General features: G+C 38.2%; 1 pseudogene; it reads left to right on the top strand.

Annotated features, from left to right (window-relative positions):
- The first annotated feature begins 3,593 nt into the window (after nt 1-3,593).
- Nucleotides 3,594-5,260, top strand: LOC18041609 (annotated as a pseudogene).
- The last annotated feature ends 3,643 nt before the right edge of the window (nt 5,261-8,903 follow it).

Genomic DNA, 8,903 nt, shown 5'->3' with positions numbered 1-8,903 from the left:
TTTCTGTTGGTGAGCTTGTCGATGAAGGGAAGTGGTGAAGGGTATGTTAGGGATTAAACAGAAAGTTGGGGGCAAAATAGGAATAGTAAAGGTGGGGACGAGGAGGATGAAGATGAGGAAGTGGAAAAACAACCATTTTACCTGGTCGGCTAACATTTATATTAATAATCTTAACGGTTGAAAAGCAGCGTAGGGATCCAACGGCTGCAGTTAGTTGACTCCAAAATTGAAGATGATCCAACTTAGCCGGAGGCCCGGAGCCAAATAAAAATTATGCTGTTACGAAGACTTGCCAAATTTTTTTCTTTATGTATAGTTTTTGTTCTTGCAAAATAGAAAAATGAGGATTGGAAATATGATTGAAGGTTTCATTACAATGTATATTAGAGTTAAAAATATGATTGAAGCGCTATATTTAAAGGTTTATAAGTGGGGAAATATAAAAAGGAGAGACACTGCCAAATTTTCTTCAAAATATTTCACTGCTTCCGTTTGTGTAGTTTTAAAATAGGTTAGAAAGACTTGCTCCAAGAACTTGGGGCCGGTGATTTCAACAAAAAAAAAAAACATAAATATTGTTAATGAAGTCAGCATGAGGTGGCGGCAGCATTTTATTGAGAAACAAGGCAGCGGAGATGATGGAAAGAAAAGGATGTCACTAGGGATGGCAAAAACCGGGTTTGGCCTTTCCGGTTCCGGACCCGGATACCAATTCTCCTTCCCGGATCCGGATAAAAACCCGCATTTTCTTTCTCCGGGTCCGGTACGGGTTCAACCCGGAAAAATTCGGGTTTCCGGATTGCGGGTTTTAAACCCGGAAGGTTGGATTCTGGAACAATGAAGCCTTTGTGCATGCCCCTTTTGACTCTGTACAAGAGTGGATTAGCTGTTTCTTTGAGGTGTCGGTTGAGACACCAGCGAGTCCAGGAGGCAGCGGCCATGAAAGCAGTGAGCAAGGTTTGAGATCCAGCATCCACGAACAAGAGAGAGATGAGATCGAGCAGTGGCAAGAGTGGATTAGCAGTTTCTTTGAGGTGTCGGTTGAGGCACCAGTGAGTCTAGGAGGCGGCAGCCATGAGAGCACCGAGCAAGGGTTGAGATCTAGCATCCAAGAATAAGAGAGAAATGAGATCGAATTTGATGAGAGATGAGAGATAAGGTTGAATTTGATGGTGCCAAAGATTGTTTGTTGCTTTTGATGATGAATTGACAATGATTTAAATTGATGTTGAGGATGCTATTGATTGTTATTATTGTTGATGATGAATTGACGATGGGTGGATGATGATGAATTGAATTGATGTTGAGGAAGAGGAAAATAAAGGTGGCGGCTGGGGTGGGGATTTAGGGTTTCTTTTCGTTTTTTTCCTTTCTTTTTTTTTAACTTTTGGCTTTTATATTTATATTGAATAATAAAAATTAATTAATTATTAATACTGTAGTGCGGGTCCGGGTTCGGTTGAACCCGCAACCGGACCCGCATGTATCCGGGTTTGAAAAAATGCTACCCGGATCCGCATTTTTATTCACCCGGGGCGGGTTTAACCCGGCCCGGATCGTCTGGGTTTATCCGGGTCCGGGCCGGGTCCGGAAAAATTTGCCATCCCTAGATGTCACTGACCATAAAGTAATAAGCTAAAAAGATATATATTTTGATATAATATATTTTGTACGATAAAAATTTATATTCTTTTGTCTTTAAAATTATTTTTTACTATATTGAAACAAGAGATTCTTTATTAGAGTAGAACTCATATATCTATAGATCCTGCATTACGTGAACGATTTAATTTCTTTTTTTTTTGGTTTATGCATCATGTGTGGCAAACTTTTATTGACTTCTTATACACTGGTGTATTTGACTATTATTTATTCTATGTTACAAACATGCACAATGAAGAATAGGAGTTTGCATTATATCATGGATGGATATTAATGTCTAATAGTGGGAATATTATTTAATGATTATATTGATGATATGGTAATCCTTCAATGTATTTTCAAAATTTTCAGTTGAAAACCGTTGACAATCACATAATTTATAGTTGTATGCAAATTATGCAACCAACAAGAATAGTTACCCAATTGTCATCTCAGTTGTATCTTGTGTAGAATTTAATGCTGGGTTTATTTGGCAGTAATCGGAATGGGCTGGAATTGAAATGAGCTGGAATCGGAATAAAAAATGAGAATTATAATAAGTTGTTTATTTGACATACATGAATCGGAATCAGAATGGGTTGAAATCTCATTAATATGTTTATTTTATCTTAGAGTTGGAATAAGTTAACTTATAACAAATTACTAAAAAGTACTTAATGAATTATTATCATATAGTGATTATTTATTCAAAAATTATTGTTATTAATAATTATTGCCAATAATATTTTAATATATTAATTAATTGTAAATTTTTTAATTATTATTATTATTATTATTAATTATAATAATCATAATATACTACTACTATTACTACTACTACTACTACTACTACTACTACTACTACTACTACTACTACTACTAATAATAACAATAATAATAATAATAATAATAATAATAATAATAATAATAATAATAATAATAATAATAATAATATGAAATAATTAAATTAATAATTATTAAAATTTTAAATTAATTAAAATAATAATATATTAATTATTGTGATTATTTATTCAAAAACGATAATTATTAATAATTATTGTTAATAATATATCAATTTATTAAATAATTTATAATAATATATTAATTTATTATAAATTATGACAATATAGGCATTTTCAATTTTGGAGGAGGACAAAATAGTCAATACTGGAAATGGGACTCGTTCCCACCTCCTCTTGGAAATGAGTCTACCATTCTTCATTCTCAAATTGTGGTGGGCTCCACGAACCATAATTTCGATTTTGATTTTTTACTCTATTTTATAAAGTAAACGCTATAAATGATAACAATTCCAAATTCTAATTTCCTAATTCCAAAAGTAAACGAAATATAATTGTGTGGAGCTAACCACCCAGCGAGCTACCAAGAGATAAATTAAAGCTCCATCGGTTTATATCAAATCAAGAATAACATATATCTTAGTTTGATAATGCATTTCCCCGTAGGTTTATGTCTTATTGCTTGATTATATCGAAGAGTCACACACCTGGATCACATGGTATGCATGCTCAGTTCATTATCTGAGAAGAATGTTGGTAGTCAAAACTCAACACCTTACGTTTGAAATTATTTAGGAACAAGCTACATGTGCCAGTCGTAATATAGTGTCATAATAATTATTTTAAAATGCATAAATGAATAAAGTACCTGCATTCAGTCCTGGTTTGGTATTTAATTAATAGTAATAATCAAAGCAAAAACATAACCATTCCAAACATATATGTACCTTTGGTCGTCGATATATCCTAATCGATCACCGCCCAAATTTGTAATGGCAACACTGGTCGTTGTAAGTAAGGCTCAAAATTCTATATATAGAAGAAGCATGCCTCAATCTTAAACAAACACATCATAAACAAAAATACACTAGTACTACCAATACTAAATATAATCACTAAATCAATTCACCTGCATTTTGCTTTCTTCTCTCAATGGATCAACTGAAACCAAACCCTGCCAACTCTTGCCCCCTTACTCCATTAGGGTTTATTGAAAGAGCAGCTACTGCCTATGATGATTGTCCCTCTATTATTTACAACGACACCACTTACACATGGTCTCAAACCTACCGGCGGTGCCTCCAGTTGGCGTCATCACTATTCTCCTTTGGTATTAATCCTGGCCACGTGGTTTCCGTGATTGCCCCCAAAATCCCGGCCATGTATGAACTCCATTTTGCTGTGCCTACGTCCGGCGCAATTTTCAACACACGCCTTGACGCCCGCACCATATCAATAATCCTTCAACATAGCTAATCAAAGCTCGTTTTTGTTGATCATCTCTCAAGCTCTCTTCTTCTCGAAGCTGTCTCTTTGTTTCCTCCCCATTCCAAAACCCCGAAACTCGTCCTCATCACTGATGATAAGGAGATCTCATCATCATCCTCACCACCACCCCGGATCCCACCCGCTGATTTTGTTGACACATACGAAAACATGCTGGCAAAAGGTGATCCCCAGTTCAGTTGGGTCCGGCCCAAAAGTGACTTGGACCCCATGGTTTTGAACTACACATCGGGTACAACTTCCGCTCCAAAAGGAGTCGTTCAATGTCACAAGGCGCTTTTCATCATAGCCGTCGACTCACTGATCGATTGGTCAGTTCCTAAACAGTCAGTTCTTTTGTGGACCCTACCCATGTTTCACAACAATGGATGGAGCTTCACTTGGGGTGCAGCCGCTGTTGGCGCAACAAATGTTTGTCTCCGCAAATTTGACGCGCCCACCGTCTTTGCATTGATTAGAAAACATGGTGTCACACACATGTGCGGCGCCCCTATCGTGCTCAATTTGCTATCAAGTTCTCCAGAAGCTAAACCGCTCGACCGTCCTGTCCACATCCTAACCGCCGGTTCTCCTCCGCCAGCACCGGTGCTGTTGAGAACTGAGTCACTGGGTTTCATAGTGAGTCACGGTTACGGGATAACTGAAGACTGCTGGTGTCATTGTATCCTGTGCTTGGAACAAATTACCCGCCAGTGAAAGAGCAAGGCTGAAGGCAAGGCAAGGAGTTAGGACCATCGGATTGACTGAAGTGGACATCGTTGATCCCAAGACAGGACTGAGCGTGAAACGAGATGGACTGACACGTGGCGAGATCGTGATGCGAGGAGGATCTTTAATGTTAGGCTATCTAAAAGACCCAGAAGCGACGTCTAAATGCATGAAAGATGGGCGGTATTATACAGGTGATGTTGGTGTGATGCATCCTGACGGTTACTTAGAGATTAAAGATCGATCAAAGGATGTGATCATAAGCGGGGGAGAGAACATAAGCAGTGCTGAAATAGAGTCGGTACTGTATTCACATCCAGTGGTTAACGAAGCAGCGGTGGTGGGTCGACCCGACCCGTTTTGGCAGGAAATCCCGTGTGCTTTTGTGTCTTTGAAGACTGGGACTGACAGTGGGGGCATGATGACAACAGAGAAGGACATAATACAGTATTGTAGAGCTCGAATCCCGCGTTACATGGTGCCCAAGACTGTGGTGATCATAGATGAGCTTCCCAAGACAGCTACCAGGAAAGTTCAAAAGTACGTGCTTAGGGATATTGCCAACTCCATGTCCATGTCTCATTCACGCATGTAGGTATTTGCGAATTTACACCAACAATTAAGCTCATTCCTTAACGGTTGAAAATACCTAATAAGTGTAATTCGATCGGTTTACTTTTTTCTGTTTTTAAATTAAAAATTTCTTGAAGACAGTATTTGAACATGTTCATGCAGGATTGCGGAATGAAGATTTTGGTTTATCTATGAACACTAGTTAGAATGAAGAACTTGGGGGGCCACAATATAAATAGATTAAATTTCAATTAAAGCATTCATCATTTTAGGTTTTTTTTTGGGGGGGGGGGATTACGGGAATTAAAATACATTCATTTCAATTTATATAATAAAATTAACAACTGTCATGTCATGATATCCATTAAAAAAATGAAAAAAAAATCCCAATTCAGGATTTTGTAGCTCAAGATAATGAGAATGCCTTTGGTGCTTCTCCCATAATAAAATATATTTCTGTCGAAAAGTTGTCTAATTAATTGGACGAAAGCAAGCAAATTGTATATGTAGATATTAAAGCATAACCTGCGGATTACTCAAATTGTTGAATCCAACCCAATCCCCAAGACCAATTTGGAACCCCCAAGACCCACTCTATGAAACTTGATCTTGTTCTGGAATTAATCACTAAACTAAGTTTTGACAAGAAACAAGAATAACCACTGGAAATCAATCACACAATCAAAGAAAATTAGATCACACACTTTGCACCAAAGATTATGGTGGTTCGGCTAATTTCTTGCCTGCATCCACTGTGGAAAACGAAGCAACCCTTTTACTAATTTCAGAGAACAAGTTACAAATCTGGAGAATACATGTAAATGGACAGATACACTTAACTACAGATCCTATGGCCTTTTATACTCCATTGTGACCAATCCAAAAGAACCCCAACAACTCAGTTCACGCTCCTGGGTTTCCAACTAAGAAGACCTCCAGTTGCTTCCCGCGAGATCTAACGGAAAAAACAACTTCTTGAATTTGCTTAGGGACACTTGTCAAACGTTCACGTAATCTGTTGATTAAAACGCAGAGATGGCTGCCGTTTGAGTTAGTGAAACATGTGACGCATCACGTGCATTACTAACGAATCTAGCCGACATATCATTTGTATCATTCAGCTGTTCTGAACTCCAATGCATGACATGTCGTTTATCTTTGCTGACAAATAGACGACGTGTCATACATATCCCAAAAATCAAATTTGAGCTTCATAATTCCAACACTTTCCACCTTGAACTCAAATCAGTTACCATTTTGCTTCTGCCTTCCACTGTATTTATGCAGTTTTATATCCTACAGATCCCAGCTGAGTTTATGCAGAACTCCAGCTTGGCTGCTGGTACAGCCTTTGTTAACATATCAGCAAGGTTATCATCAGTGTGAACCTTTAACAGTTTCACCACACTTTTAGACACCTCCAGCCTGACAAAGTGCAGTTTAATGTCAACGTGTTTTGTCTTTTCGTGATACACCTGGTTTGCTTAGGCAAATTGCACTTTGACTGTCACAGTGAACAGCCACCTGTCTTTGTTCAAATCCCAATTCGGTAACCATTCCTCTGAGCCATATTGCCTCCTTAAAGGCTTCTGCAGCTGCAGTGTACTCAGCTTCTGTTGTTGACAGAGCAACAACACTTTGCAGTGAAGCTTTCCAGTTTATGGTGCAGCCACTGAGTGTGAACAAATAGTCTGTCAGAGACCTCATTTTATCCAGATCCCCTGCATAGCTAGCATCCACATACCCTTCAACATCAACTTCTGTACCTCTTTTTGCACCATAGATGAGGCCATAATCAGCAGTCCTACTGAGATATCTTAAGATCCATTTTACAGCTCTCCAGTGCTCCTTTCCAGGATTAGCCATATACTTGGAAACTACACTTATTGCATGAGAGATATCTGGCCTTGTTAGAACCATGGCATACATTAAGCATCCCACAGCACTTGAGTATGGAGTTGTGCTCATCTCATCTTTTTCATCTTCAGTCCTTGGACACTGGTTACAAGACAACCTGAAATGAGCTGACAGTGGAGTTTGAACTGGTTTTAAGTCCACCATTTCAAATCTCTCAAGTACTTTCTTTATATAGCAGTGCTGTGACAGCTTTAGTATCCCTTTCTTACTATCTCTTAGCAACTCTACTCCAAGAATCTTCTTGGCTGCTCCAAGATCCTTCATCTCAAATGTATTCTTTAACTGCTTCTTCAGCTCATCTATCTGATCCATGTGGTTACATGCTATAAGCATGTCATCAACATATAACAACAGATAGATCTTACCTCCATCTCTAAAATCTTTGTGGTATACACAGCAATTATAAGAGCATCTTTGAAAACTATTCTCAACCATGAATTTATCAAATCTCAAGTATCATTGTCTCGAGGATTGCTTTAATCCATATAAAGACTTTCTCAAATGACACACATAATCAGCCTTAGCTAGGTCCTCATATCCTCTTGGTTGTGCCATTACAATTATTTCTTCCAATTCACCATGAAGGAATGCAGTCTTGACATCCATCTATTCCAGGTGCATGTCATTTACTGCAACCAGTGCTAACAAGATCCTCAAGGAAGAGTGTCTCACCACTGGGGAAAAAACCTCATTAAAATCAATCCCCTCATTTTGTGTGAAGCCTTTGGCAACCAGCCTGGCTTTGTATCTAAGTGGTTCAACTCCTAGTATGCCTTCTTTGATCTTATAGATCCACTTGCAGCCAATTACTTTCTTCTTTTCTGGTTTTGGAATCAGATCCCATGTATGGTTCTTGATCAGTGATTTCATTTCTTCATCTATAACTGCAATCCATCTTTTTGAGTCCTTACTACTAACAGTTCAATGTAAGTCTTTGGTTCATCTTTTTCTATTCCCTGTGCTGCTGATAGTGCAAATGCAATCAAGTCTGCATATGCATACCTCTTAGGTGGCTTGGATTCTCTTTTCTTTTTATCTCTCACCAGCTGATAATTTCTGAGGTTATCATCACCTTCTGATTAATCTTCTTATTCAGGCAAATATATTCCAGGTGCATTCTCAGGCCTTATCTTTTTGTCAGCTTTTGTGCTAGAGCTTGGAAGCTCCACCTCAAGAAAACTCTTCTTGTCACAACCTGACTCTCTCTCAATGGTTTGATTTTCAGTAGCTAAGTTTTGAAGCATTTCATGTTCATTAAACACCACATCCCTGCTAATTATTGCCCTTGATGGTTTCATGTCTGTACACCACAGCTTGTAACCCTTCACACCAGCAGGATATTCTAAGAACACACACTTGAAGGCCCTGGGCTCTAACTTCCCTTGTTTGACATGAGCATAAGCTAGGCAGCCAAATATTCTCAAATGAGAATAGTCTGCTGGTTTGCCAGATCAGAGCTCATATGTGGTTCTGAAATTAATTCCAGAATAGGGACTCCTGTTTACTATGAAGCAAACAGTATCTAGAGCTTCAGCCCATAGACTCATGGGTAGTTTAGAGTGGATCAGCATACACCTAACTTTATCTATTAGGGTCTTGTTCATTCTTTCAGCTAATCCATTTTACTGTGGTGTGTGTCTTACTGTTTTGTGTCTAACCATGCCATGTTTTGTACAGAAATCATCAAAGTCCTTATTACAGAACTCTAACCCATTATTTGTTCTCAGTCTTCTCACCTTTCTATTAGTCTGTGTTTCA

This window comes from Citrus clementina, unplaced genomic scaffold, assembly GCF_000493195.1.
Source record: "Citrus clementina cultivar Clemenules unplaced genomic scaffold, Citrus_clementina_v1.0 scaffold_5, whole genome shotgun sequence".
Lineage (NCBI taxonomy): Eukaryota > Viridiplantae > Streptophyta > Magnoliopsida > Sapindales > Rutaceae > Citrus > Citrus x clementina.
The sequence above is the reverse complement of the archived record's forward strand: the minus strand, read 5'-3'. Positions and strand labels throughout refer to the sequence as shown.